Source organism: Streptopelia decaocto, assembly GCF_964273445.1.
Source record: "Streptopelia decaocto genome assembly, chromosome: Z".
Classification (NCBI taxonomy): domain Eukaryota; kingdom Metazoa; phylum Chordata; class Aves; order Columbiformes; family Columbidae; genus Streptopelia; species Streptopelia decaocto.
The window spans coordinates 54363176-54375624 of record NC_138657.1 but is presented as its reverse complement, the minus strand read 5'-3'; the positions used below and the strand labels follow the sequence as shown (position 1 = coordinate 54375624).

Below are 12449 nucleotides of genomic sequence, written 5' to 3'. Positions count from 1 at the left end.
ACACAAGTCATTTATTTGATTGCTAGGTATGCTTAAAGTGGTTGGCCAGAAAGCTTTGAACTTCACTGAAGTACAAAAAGCAAGCTGTTCATTTAATCAGCACATTTAATTCATCCTGCTTTGCATGCTGCACCACACTGTCTTCTTTCCATATAAGGATTCTGTGGTATCTTCCTGCAGCACCCCTGCCTCTCTTCTGAAAGCAGCCAAAGATGGCTTTGTGCGTATTGCTTATATATGCTGTAGGCCCAACTCCTTTTTGTTGTGCAGTGTAGCAGCTACCTCCTTCTCATATTTGTCGTCTCTTCAGGTGAGTTGTTTATATTCAAGGTTTGTTGTGGTTTTTATTTTTGTGGGTGTTTTTTTTTTTTCACACTGACTGAGAGCATGTTCTTAATTTATCTTTATTATAAATATTCATTTTTGCTCTGCATGACCAAGTGGGAAATGAATCAGGAAACTGAGTTTTGATTATGCTAAGGATTAGTATCATTTATAGGTGTCTTCTGCCTTTAGACGTTTCTTTTTGTTAAATACTGGTTATTCATCAGATTTCTCTTTAAGCAGCCATTGTTTAGAATCCAGTGAGGGTTTTCTAATGCTATGCAACAATTTTAGAGAGACTTTCAAGGCAACACTGAGGGGAGAGAGAACAGATTTTTTTAATTTAGTGATCATTATGTTGACAAAAATATAGCCTATTTGTTCTGGGCTTTAGTAAGATTCGAGCTATTTATTTTTTCTCTCAGACTCTCTCATGCATGATATATAAATATGTAACATGCAGTTTAAAACAAATTAATAGGACCTTTTGTGTCTCTTTTTGTGGTCTCTATTTTTAATTTGATTTACCTTCTTATTCTAAATTGTTTAAGAACAGTGTAGCACTTTAGCCTTCAGAGATCTGCCACAAATGATAGAAAAGGTATTTGATTATCCCTTAGCATCTGTTCATGTATACCCTACTTTACTTAACTGGATGGGTTTCAGATATCTCATAATTTGTTTCTTAGTCACATCCTCTTTTCACATTTGAGATGTAGTCATCATTTGTGTCTTTGAACGCAAGCCCTAATGAGACTGAACCACCTGCTTGAAATTTCTTCTTTTTTCTGTTTCAATACACTACCATAGACCTTCACTTTACTGCTTGATGGGCCCCACTGGCAGTTCCCCAGTCTGCAAGTCCACAATCCACAGTAGAGAAACCTACTTAGAGAGGACACCTTGTGTCTGTGAGCAGAGCTATCAATGAAGTCCTCATGATAGCTAACAATCTGGAGACAACCTTGTAACTGTCTTGGGCAAATCTTGAAAAGAAAGATCAACATTCAGACCACAGTAAAATTTGTCAGTGCTAGGAACAATTAAATTCTTTTTATGACTCTGACCTGCAGCCCCCATGCCTATAGGGTTAAATGAGCTCAGAACAGCACGTATTGCTGAGACAATGAAAACTAGCTGAAGTTTCTGAGATGCAAAGGTTTAATACCCAGTGATGTCTTGCTTTAGTCCCATCAGGTGCTGATAAAGACATATGTAAATGAAGCCAGTTTTTCTGTAACCTCCCCTTCATCTGTGGACAACAGAGAGCCCACTTTAAAATGTTGCTCTTCAAAATCAAACTTCAGTTAAATCCAGGAATTTCCATAGATGCAGACAGCAAGGACCTCTCTTTGTTGTGGGACCTGATGGTTAATACCATCAGATTTTTCAGATATGTCACTCCTTCCTTTTAACCTCTTTTGGCACTGCTGATCAGCGTAGGAAAACACATGGTTATCCCTCAAATACACTTGCAGTCCAGTGTAGTGCCACAGAGAGACAAACAGTCAGTTGAGGAATTTTCCTCCCATGGACTTTCTAGTAGGTCTGAGTTATATCCAGCAGCATTGAGTGAGGCTGTAAGTATCACCTGAGCTTTTGGTTCCCTGTAAATGCAGGCAGTAGCATTGCTTTTGCCTTCTGTTGTCAGGAGTTTTAACAACCAAAATGACTGAAATTTTACCTTTCTGGAAAATAATGAATGCCTCCTCTGTCCTTCTATCTCCAGGCTGGGGCTTCTCCATATCTCTAAAGATGAGAAGAAGGCAAAGCTGGGTCTGCAACTTGATCCAGGGTCAGCACGATATACATAAGATTTCTACATGACAGAGGAATGTCACAGTGGCATTTCCCCTCTGCCTAGCCTAGGAAATGTGTCCAGACCTTCTCAGAATTCTTAACATCCACCCATCAGGGTTTTCTTCCACCTTCCCTGGGGATGCTTGGTTAAGATTAAAACCATATGAAGGAATATGAGGAGAATAACACCTGTCCACAAAAGAGATGAAAGAGAAGAGGGTATCTTCTCCTTCTGGGAAAGTGACCAGATGGTAGAGGCTGTAAAGGAAAGGGGAAAAGGAAGATGAGTGGCAGAAGGTGGTGCCATCTTGCCCCAGACTGCAATCCTTCTGCAGTTCTGCCATACACATAGATGTGTTTGGCTGTTGTTGTAGTCTGCCACAAGATGAGTCCTGTGTTTTTCTTTCTTGAATTACAGGTAGTGAACATGCCTTAGGGGATCAGCCTTGGCTAGAAACTATTTGTAACAACAAAGCTTATGTAAGTTAATTAGCTGAACTATCTCCTGAGTGTTACAGCTCTGCAGAAATCTTTCTATGGTATGAGATGAAGTCTGCTTGGATGTCTGCTAGTTCATATCTGTAAGGTAGAGTATATGGGAAACATTCACGTTATTCTGGAGACAAATGTCATAGTCTATTAATGAGTTCTGTAGCCCTGGAGACCTTGACAGCATCCAAAGTGGTGCATGGGACTCCTCAGAATAAATTTAGCTGATACATTGCAGACATCCATATCCAGATTAAAAGTGTGAGGATCCCTTCTGGTCAATGTGGACAGCAGGATGACCATGAGCCAGCACTGTGCCCTTGTGGCCAAGAGGGCCAATGGCATCCTGGGGTGTATTAGAAAGGGGGTGGTTAGTAGGTCAAGAGAGGTTCTCCTTCCCCTCTACTCCACCCTGGTGAGACCACATCTGGCATATTGTGTCCAGTTCTGGGCCCCTCAGTTCAAGAAGGACAGGGAACTGCTGGAGAGAGTCCAGTGCAGGGCAACAAAGATGATTAAGGAAGTGGAGCATCTCCCGTATGAGGAAAGGCTGAGGGAGCTGAGTCTCTTTAGCTTGGAGAAGAGGAAACTGAGGGATAACTTGATTAATGTTTATAAATATATAAAGGGTGAGTGTCACGAGGATGGAGCCAGGCTCTTCTCGGTGACAACGAATGATATGACAAGGGGCAATGGTTTCAAACTGGAACATAAGAGCTGGAACATTCAGAAGAAGCTTCTCAGTGAGGGTAACAGAACACTGGAAGAGGCTGCCCAGGGGGTGTGGAGTCTCCTTCTCTGCAGACATTCAAAACCCACCTGGACACATTCCTGTGTAATTTCATCTAGGTGTTCCTGCTCCAGCTGGGGTATTGGACTAGATGATCTTTTGAGGTCTCTTCCAATCCCTAACATTCTGTGATTCTGTAATAGAAGAAACAGACACTTTTCACTAATCACTCATCTCATTCTAAAGTAGTTGTCTAGAATAGAGCAGATGAATTGCACTCAAAAAACCTCTGCCAGCCTATCTGTGTCAGAGCTGTGAAAAGTTGTGACATTTAACCTGTCTAGATCTGCCAAGAGAAATCTCTAATACACATGTGGTTATGCAGGCAAAACTTACTGCTTTATTTTGATTTGCTATAAGATTAGAGTTGGCAGTGCATGATAGTTTATTTCATTCCAGGGCAAAATACAGTTTTGTTGATATAGAAACCCCTACACTGGAAACACTTTCTGGTAAAGCACAGTAATTTCCTATGCTCCAGGTAGTCCATAAAGACCTGCTATCCAACTCATTCATTCATGCTTACTTGTTTGAAATTGTAGTCTTTCATTTCTGGAAGAGTGCATAGGAAATGTTTTATTGTCTTGATTTTCCAATACATTACTTCACTCTACCTCACTGTGGACACAGAACAATTTCACTGATTAACTTTTGATTTTGTGATGCTCGTCCTTACAAGCTTTCCAACCGAAGATTACTGTCTACCCAGGCACCTGTTTAATATGCAGTTATGTTCTCTGAGAGGGATCTTTACCCGTGGAAGTCAGTGATGAAGTGTCCATGAGGCAATATTAAACACTTCTCTTTTTTATTACTTGAGAGAAGCTACTGTAACCTTAGAAATGTGTTAGCTATCAGGGTTTAAAAAGCATGCTTTAAAGTGCTCACAGGCAGAGCGAGATAAACTTTAATTTCTGAAAGTTCAACATGAGCCCTAGGAGGGTTTAGGCTGTACCATGTTGAAATGCCACTGACTTCAGTTTTCAAAAGTGTTAAAAGTTTTAAATCTAATCTCCAAATTTTTTACTAAAATGTTGTATTCATAGCTGCATATGTTGCTGGCAGCTTCTGCCATACTCAGGACTTCCTTCTAGCTCTGGTTTCTGGGGTCAGGAGCAAGCACTATACTTTTGTTTTAAGAATTGTGGCGGAGAACAAAATTCAAGTACATACTAGCCAGGGCTTCAGAGGCAAATATATACTTATTTATATACACATACACGTATATGTAAATGTAGTCTTCTGATTTGTGAATCAGGTAGCAGCATTACAGACACTCTGAATGAATACACAATCCTAATTTTTTTACCACTTTTTTTCTTGATTTATTTTTAATCCTAGAAATAAAATCTAAAATCTAATGCCCCACATCATCCTCTGTGAGTCAGCAGAAATGAGCCTGCAGTTTACTTTCTTACAGGGTAGGTCAGCAAGACAATCCTGCCACCCTGTGCCAGGCAGGTTGTATACATTTAAATGGTTTTTACTCTTGTCTTTGGCTCCTGGCAGCCCCCACAAAATGCATTTTGATCAGCAGTATCGCAAAAGCAAAGTGTGACCAGATTAATTCAAAATTTATTTCCATGGCCTCAAATTAAAAATAATAATAATAATTAAAAAAAAAAATAAAAGGTATGATTATATAACTCATGCTTGGCTGATTAACTGATATCAGTTAATGGTGGGATTAAGGTAGTTGCCATTTTTCCAGCCCATTTTCAGGTATCTCTGAAAAAAGGCAAAAGCACAAGTGTTCCCATGAAGCTAGGCCACATGTTTTCTGACTCAAAATTTCAGACCTCAAATCTCTTGTGCTTGCAAGTGTACAGCCACATAGGGAAATTACTTCCAAAGAGGTATTGGTGCAAGGGCACAAACGCGGAATCACATTTTTATGCCTAGGGTTCAAGTGTAGCTCTAATTTTTTCCTCTGCTCTCCTTCCAGAACAAAATAAGATAAGTAACTTTAAAGACAAAATGAGAATACGATTTATACCAGTTCTGGTATAAAATGTCCTGTTACAGAAGTAACATATGCTTGTTTTTTTTAGTAAAACAATGCTATCTGTCTTATAAACAAGAAAATTAGGTATGATTGCTGTAACACCTTTGTTAAAACATGAACATGGGCATTTCAGAACACAATTCATGGGAATATGAGATTGAGTTGTTTATTAAAGAGTTTGTACAAAATACCAAATGAGAAAAATAAGCCACAATGATCTAACAATATCTGATATAAGAAAACCAATGACAGAATTAATTTAAACTTGAAAAATGAGAGCTAAAACAATAGAGAAAATAAAATCCAAACCAGTGAGTTTGAGGGGTGAGAAAAACTTAGAAGGCATTCCTGGTGAATCAGACAGAAAGGGATTAATAGTCACAAATACGCAACAAATTTCATAATGAGGTATGACAGTAAAAAGTCAGGGTCAGTCCATAATTCCAGAGAATTGTTTAGTGAGAATTTCCCTAAAACAGAGACGTCTTGTTCCCAAGTATTTGCTATATATATTGCAATATGAATCTGGATTTAATATTTTAGCAAAACAAGGCTGTCTGTCTTATAAACAAGACGTTACTCACATAATAGCTTGACACATGACTTGCAAGCTGGATGAACCCTTAACAAGGATAGTCCATGAAAATTTATCATTTATTTAAAAGAAAAAAAGGAAAAACAAATAATTGTTCATGACCCACCTAAATTATAGCTACAGAAATATCAAGGTTGTTACAAGCCAAAAGAACTTGACTGTGCCAGTAAAAGCTATTGCTTTGGAGATGCCATGTGGGACTGAAGGCAAGAGGCTAACAGAGAAAACCAAAAGTGCAAGAGAGGCTCTTCAGCAAATGTGAGGACACATACATATGTGCCTGTATCTGTTTTCTCATATATATATATGATCACAAAACGGCAAGCAAAAAATATTTTTAAGTGACAGCAAATTGCTCATTTACTTAAAAGCATAATATACATAAATAGATGCTGTGGTTGCTTTAGTAAATTACTTCAGTACTCCCTTATTTCATAGCTATGTTTTTCAAATAGCGGAGTTAGGGTCAGCTGTATTGATTAGAGTTATTACTCAGAGTTCCACTGACAGTCTGTGCAATCAACATAAATTGGTGATTAACAGGATCATTTATTTGTAAGCATCTGGAACATGAAACCATGGGGACAGTCAAAAGAAATGCAAGTACAGACTGTGATTTGCCTTTTATTGTTTCTATTAATATTATTTTCCTGTAAATACTTTTTTCTATCTCCTTTCAAAACCTAATTTTTGATGACTGTGTATACTGTGCACATGTAGTAGTAGCTTTGAAGGATGATAATTTAATGGTGAGTTTCTCAGTGGGGAAAAAATTAAAATGTAAAGCCTTCTGTCTGTGTGGTGAGTTGCTATATCACTTCCCACAGTATGACACAGCTTGAGGCATTATACTTGACATAAAAACTCTTCATTAACATGTGTCGTTACTGTATCCCACTGTGAAAAATGGGTTATACTAGTTGGCCTGCTCATAAGTAAACCTTGTTGTAAGAGAGGATTTTTTACTCATGTGAATAAGAATTAAATATTGAAATGTATTTTATATTGTTTTATCATTAGACAATACAAGGAAGTAGATTGGAACATCTCTTTGCTCTTAATGTCTAACACAGTATTTGATGTCTCTTCTCCACTGTCTCTGTAAAACAACATCTGTTCAACTTTTCTAAACAAAAAGCCTGGAGAATAAGTATATACTACACATCAGAAAAGGAGAGAAATGCAGTTGACTTTGACAGGGAATTTACTGTCTTTTATGAATTCTGCACACCATCAGACAAAGTCCACCTTGCCTAGGAACAGGTCAGGAGCTACCATACCAGTACTCTGTCATCTGCCTCCATAACAAAAAGGGTGTTCAATGTCAGGGTGACACACTGCATGTCAGGATCTGACTCTGCTAAAGGTTCTTCTTAGCCTGGCTGCTGGCTGTTGAGTGCTGGCTGTGAAGGTGCAGGAAAACACCTCACCTGGTGGCCTTTTCTTCTAAAGGATGGCCACTAGAGCCCAGGCACAGGAGGTTCTGGGGAGGAGGTATACAGAGTACAGTGCTAACAGCACAGTCTATTTTTGTTTGGTTTGGTTTGGTTTGGTTAGGTTTGGTTTGGTTTGGTTTGGTTGGTTGGTTGGTTGTTTTTTTGTTTGTTTGTTTGTTTTGTTTGTTTGTTTGTTTTCTGTAATGTAGTAAGTACATAATTGGTCTCCTGCCTCTCTGGTTCTGGAAAGTTGTTTCAAGGTGTATTCGACAGCTGGGAAGAAAGCAGGATACAGAGATTGTGCCAAAAATGCAAAAACTAAGGACATCTGGAACCTGATTAATACAAATTAAGCGTGCCCTGCAGACTGCTGGTCCTTCGTTGTAACTTGAACTGAAAGGACATATGTAAGAATTGCACTTTGAACATGGATGTCTTTTGCCAATAATGTATTAATTTGATACCATATACCATTATCCAGCGGACTGTCATTTTCCCGTCAGAAAATAATCTTCTGACAACAACAGCCTCTTGGTACTCTTATTTGAAACAATACAGTACAGAAAAGGTACCAAAGCTAATTCGTGGACTATTAAGAAAATTATTTGTATATTACATTAAAAATTGAATGTAATTCAATAAAGTACTCAGCAGAGGATTCTGGATGGGAAGGCATGTCCTTGTGTGAGGTAAGAACAGTTAGAAATGGTTTATTAGAAAGAAACGAAATTCTGATTGATCAATCTCTGTAATGCCTACCTCCCATCTTAGGTACCACACACCATTATGTAGTTATCAATGCCATGTCAGTTCATATTGCATTGTGTTAAATGCAGACCCAGGGCATTCCCGAGAGCGGACATTACTGAGCAAGCATATACTTCCTTATTGTAATTATGGTAATGGATGATCACTAAGCTACTTCTATAAGAATAAATGTCATAAACACACAGAGAATATCAGCTCTTACATTTTTAGCTGGTTTCTCCTTTTTCCTCTCCTTTCCTCTCCTCTTTTTTTCCCTTCCCTTCCCTTCCCTTCCCTTCCCTTCCCTTCCCTTCCCTTCCCTTCCCTTCCCTTCCCTTCCCTTCCCTTCCCTTCCCTTCCCTTCCCTTCCCTTCCCTTCCCTTCCCTTCCCTTCCCTTCCCTTCCCTTCCCTTCCCTTCCCTTCCCTTCCCTTCCCTTCCCTTCCCTTCCCTTCCCTTCCCTTCCCTTCCCTTCCCTTCCCTTCCCTTCCCTTCCCTTCCCTTCCCTTCCCTTCCCTTCCCTTCCCTTCCCTTCCCTTCCCTTCCTTTCCCTTCCCTTCCCTTCCCTTCCCTTCCCTTCCCTTCCCTTCCCTTCCCTTCCCTTCCCTTCCCTTCCCTTCCCTTCCCTTCTCTTCCCTTCCCTTCCCTTCCCTTCCCTTCCCTGCTTCTTCTTAGCTCAGTTTTGCCCTCCAAAAGAACAGGATTCATTTTGTTTATCTTTCTAACTTGGCAAAACTGAAATGTGACTTTCTAAGAAGAAGTTATGGCCTCATAAACTTGTAGCGGACTCTTCTGTTAAGGTAGCTTTTGTGGCTTGTTCACTGGCAAAGCTAATATTATTTTTTTTTCCTTAAAGCAGACCTAATTACTACCAAAACACTGAAAAACTTGATGCTCTGAGTAATGTTCATTTTTACTAGCCTGGCTGAAAATGAGCCAGATATTTCTTAGTGTCACACCCGTCACGCAGCTTCTGCATCATCAATTTATCTTCCTCCGAGGGAAGGTTAAAGATGCAGCCTTTCATTTCATGGTGTGCACTCTTTGGCTCTGCACAAGGAAGATAAAGCCTGTCAGAAGGAAGTGGTGAGTCATTGGTATTCTTCTGGTTTCTTCAAGATCAGCTTATTTCACAATCATAAGGCATTTTTTCCATTCATTTGCCCTTCAATCCAGACAGAAAACATAATATTGTATAAACAATAACTGACACATCAAATACAGTTGGTCCTGGCCAATATTCATATATCCCAGTCTGTTGCAAGAGTAAAGGGTTTGGTATATCCCATTTTTGCTACGTCCACTTCTCAGCAGATCCTTTTCTCTTGCTGCTTTGTGATACTGAGGATGGAATAAATTTATTTCATTATTTTTTCCCCTTCATTGCCCTCCATGTTCAGTACTCCTGTGTTACTCAGATATCTTAGCCTATTCTCCATCATATGTTAATAAGCATTTGCAGTCAGCAGCCACTGAAAATAAGCATCACAAATTCAGTATGCGTAATCTATTCTGGATAGAAGTGGGAATGCTAGGACGTCCACTAGATTTAAATCCTTGATGAGAAGGATTGAAGTGTGATTTCCCCATTTCTGCCACAGGTTCATCTATGTCAGCCTTCTATTTTGGTAACTATTTCCTTTATTGATTGCTTTTCTTGTTTTTCACTAATTGCTTCAATAATTACAAAGGGGTTCATGAATGCAAGAGGAAAATGAATTTGTATTAGCCGTAATCATTGATCTTTTATGGCCCTCAGCTGGAGCATGCCAGAATACTGAAAAGAGTAACAATAGTGTGGCTTTAAAAGCTGCAAAAATCCAGATCTTCCTCATCAGTAACAGAGGAATGGTCCTGAACTTTTTCTGAAAGTTATTCTCTTTCTTGGGCCGGTGTACACCCCTGGTTGCTCATCAGTTCAACTAAAATGTTAGAATCTTCTTTTTATTATTACTAATATTATTACTAATTATTTCTAGTATATTCCTACTATGCTGGTAACCATGGCTACAAGAAGTCTAGTATTCAAGTACTCCAGGACTCTTCTGCTTTGATTTTGCTCTGAGTGCTTCAAGTTTTTAACACTGTCTTCACAATCCCAATCAGAAAGTTGAGTTGTAGTTTTTGGTGGGTAGGTTTATACAATTTGGATGGCTCATATCCTACTAAAAGTGGATTGTTTACTGGAGAACAGATGGAAAGCCTGAGGCCACCTCTCTCCCTGCCCTCCCTGCATCAGGGTCTGAGCACCAAGTGCAGAGCAGCTGGCAGAGATCCAGCTTCCAAATGCCCATCTCAGCTGAGCACTTCAGTCATTTAATGTGATGTACAGAATAATCGTGTGAAGGCTCCATCTCCATCATGTCTCCAAGATGAGGGCAGCAGAGAGAAGAGATTGGCAGACTCCAAGATACAGGGGCATTCCTAATGCACATAACCTATCATGATTGCTGTGAATAATAAGGGTTTAGGAGGCATAAAGGAGAGCATGGGGAAATGAATGGAGCATGTGATACACACTAAAGTATAGAAGACACTTGGTAGTATGTCAGAGAACTCAGACTTGCCTTATGGAAACAACACCTTGAATGGGGAGAATGCCAGAGCTCCTCACAGATGAGGAGAGTGGGAAAGGGCTCCTGACATTATCCTTATCCCCTGAAAAGATGGAAATTGCAGAGCTTCCCCTTACCATCTCAGGCTCTGTCAGGGGTTGGAGAAGGCTGTGCCACACCTTCCCACATCACAGGATGCGCATTGGAGGGAGGGGGGAGGCATACCCTCCATTGCTTCAATTACAGAAGGAGAATTATGTCTCCTGAAAATGCTGGAAAGCAAGCCTTCTTGCACAGAGGTAGCCAGCCATTGGGCATGCTCATTTGCACATAAATGGAAGAAGTTCAGCTAAGGGCACTGCATGCTTTTGGACACACATCCAAATTCATAACCACTTCTCTGACACTTTCCCTCACCAAATACTTAAATAAACTGACACAGCTTTAGAATAGATAACCTGGACTCCATCCTGGGTCCCATCACTACACTGCAACCCTTGGTATTTCAGCTAATAGGCTTTGGAGGCACTGTAGTGGAGATTGAGATGGGAGAGCTTTAAGGAACAATCAGCAAAGCCAACATAATAGTAACTTCAAAAAATATAAAAGGTTTTGGTAGAGGGCTTATTTATTTGGTTTTGAGTTGGTGTTTCTTGTGTTGGGTTTGTTGAGTTTTGTGGTTTTTGTTGTTTGTTGGTGTGCTGCTGTTTGGTTTTTGTTTATTTGCTTTCATAGCAAGATAATGTACTCCAGTTAATTGTGTACTCCTTCCTGAAACGAGAACATCAGAAGTACAACATGTTCCCCAAGCTCTCTGGAATAAACATTATACATGTCCCCCTCGAGCATTTTCATTAGGATACTTGTCTGCTGTCAGTGCCTGTGACTTCCTACATAATTCATCTAAAAAGCCCATACAAACCAGCCCCTCTAGGGATGGCAGGCAACCTTGGAGGGCTCTAGGCCCAAACAGTGGTGTGTAGATTGTGGCTGGCTCTAAATTTTCATTTCCCTGGTAGATTTGCAATATGGGCATACCTTTATCGAATATATTTGTTTGCTAACCTTGCTGCCTGTGGGTGAGAATATGCTAGAGACTATTCCAGGTTAGATTAATGTTTGTTCTGGACATACATGAGTTAGTAAAAGTGACCCTCTGGAGATATATTCAGAGTGAACTCTGAGGTATGTCAATCAGTGGGTGCAACCTGAAATGTATTGAGTACAACAAGCATCACGTTTAGCTTTCTTTTTTTTCCTTTTCTTTAGCATTTTCTCCAGGGTACAATGCGGTGTTACACAGGCGTAGCCATGTTCAGGCTGAACTCTTTGGGGAAAATACATCATGCTGGATCTGACAGCCTGAGAGATGTGAGGCTGCTGTGGTTCCATGCCCTAGGTCCAGCCAGTACAGAGGCTGAAGGTGTATTTCCAGCAGGCTTGTGCACACAACACACATGTACAATATGTATATGTGCCTGTACACGTGACCAGCCACACAGACCACAGACAGACACATGAAGTGCTCACACAAACAAACAACACCAATAGCCTCATCCCACTCTGCACCCTGGCAGATCATCATGGTGGTCCACTAGTGAGAACATATATCTGTACAGCCATACATGCAGTGTGGGTCCCTCCATCAGCTGGGCTTGTACACTCAATCTGCCCATGGATCCCAGTCCCCCCAGTTCTTGACACCTGGA

At 40.1% G+C, this 12449-nt stretch overlaps 1 protein-coding gene across 1 annotated transcript in view; it reads left to right on the top strand.

Moving 5' to 3' along the window:
• The window catches only part of RAB3C (RAB3C, member RAS oncogene family), a gene marked incomplete at both ends in the record, with an annotated part of 113555 nt that overhangs the window by 86772 nt on the left and 14334 nt on the right, over positions 1–12449 (top strand). The gene's annotated exons all lie outside the window — the stretch shown is intronic.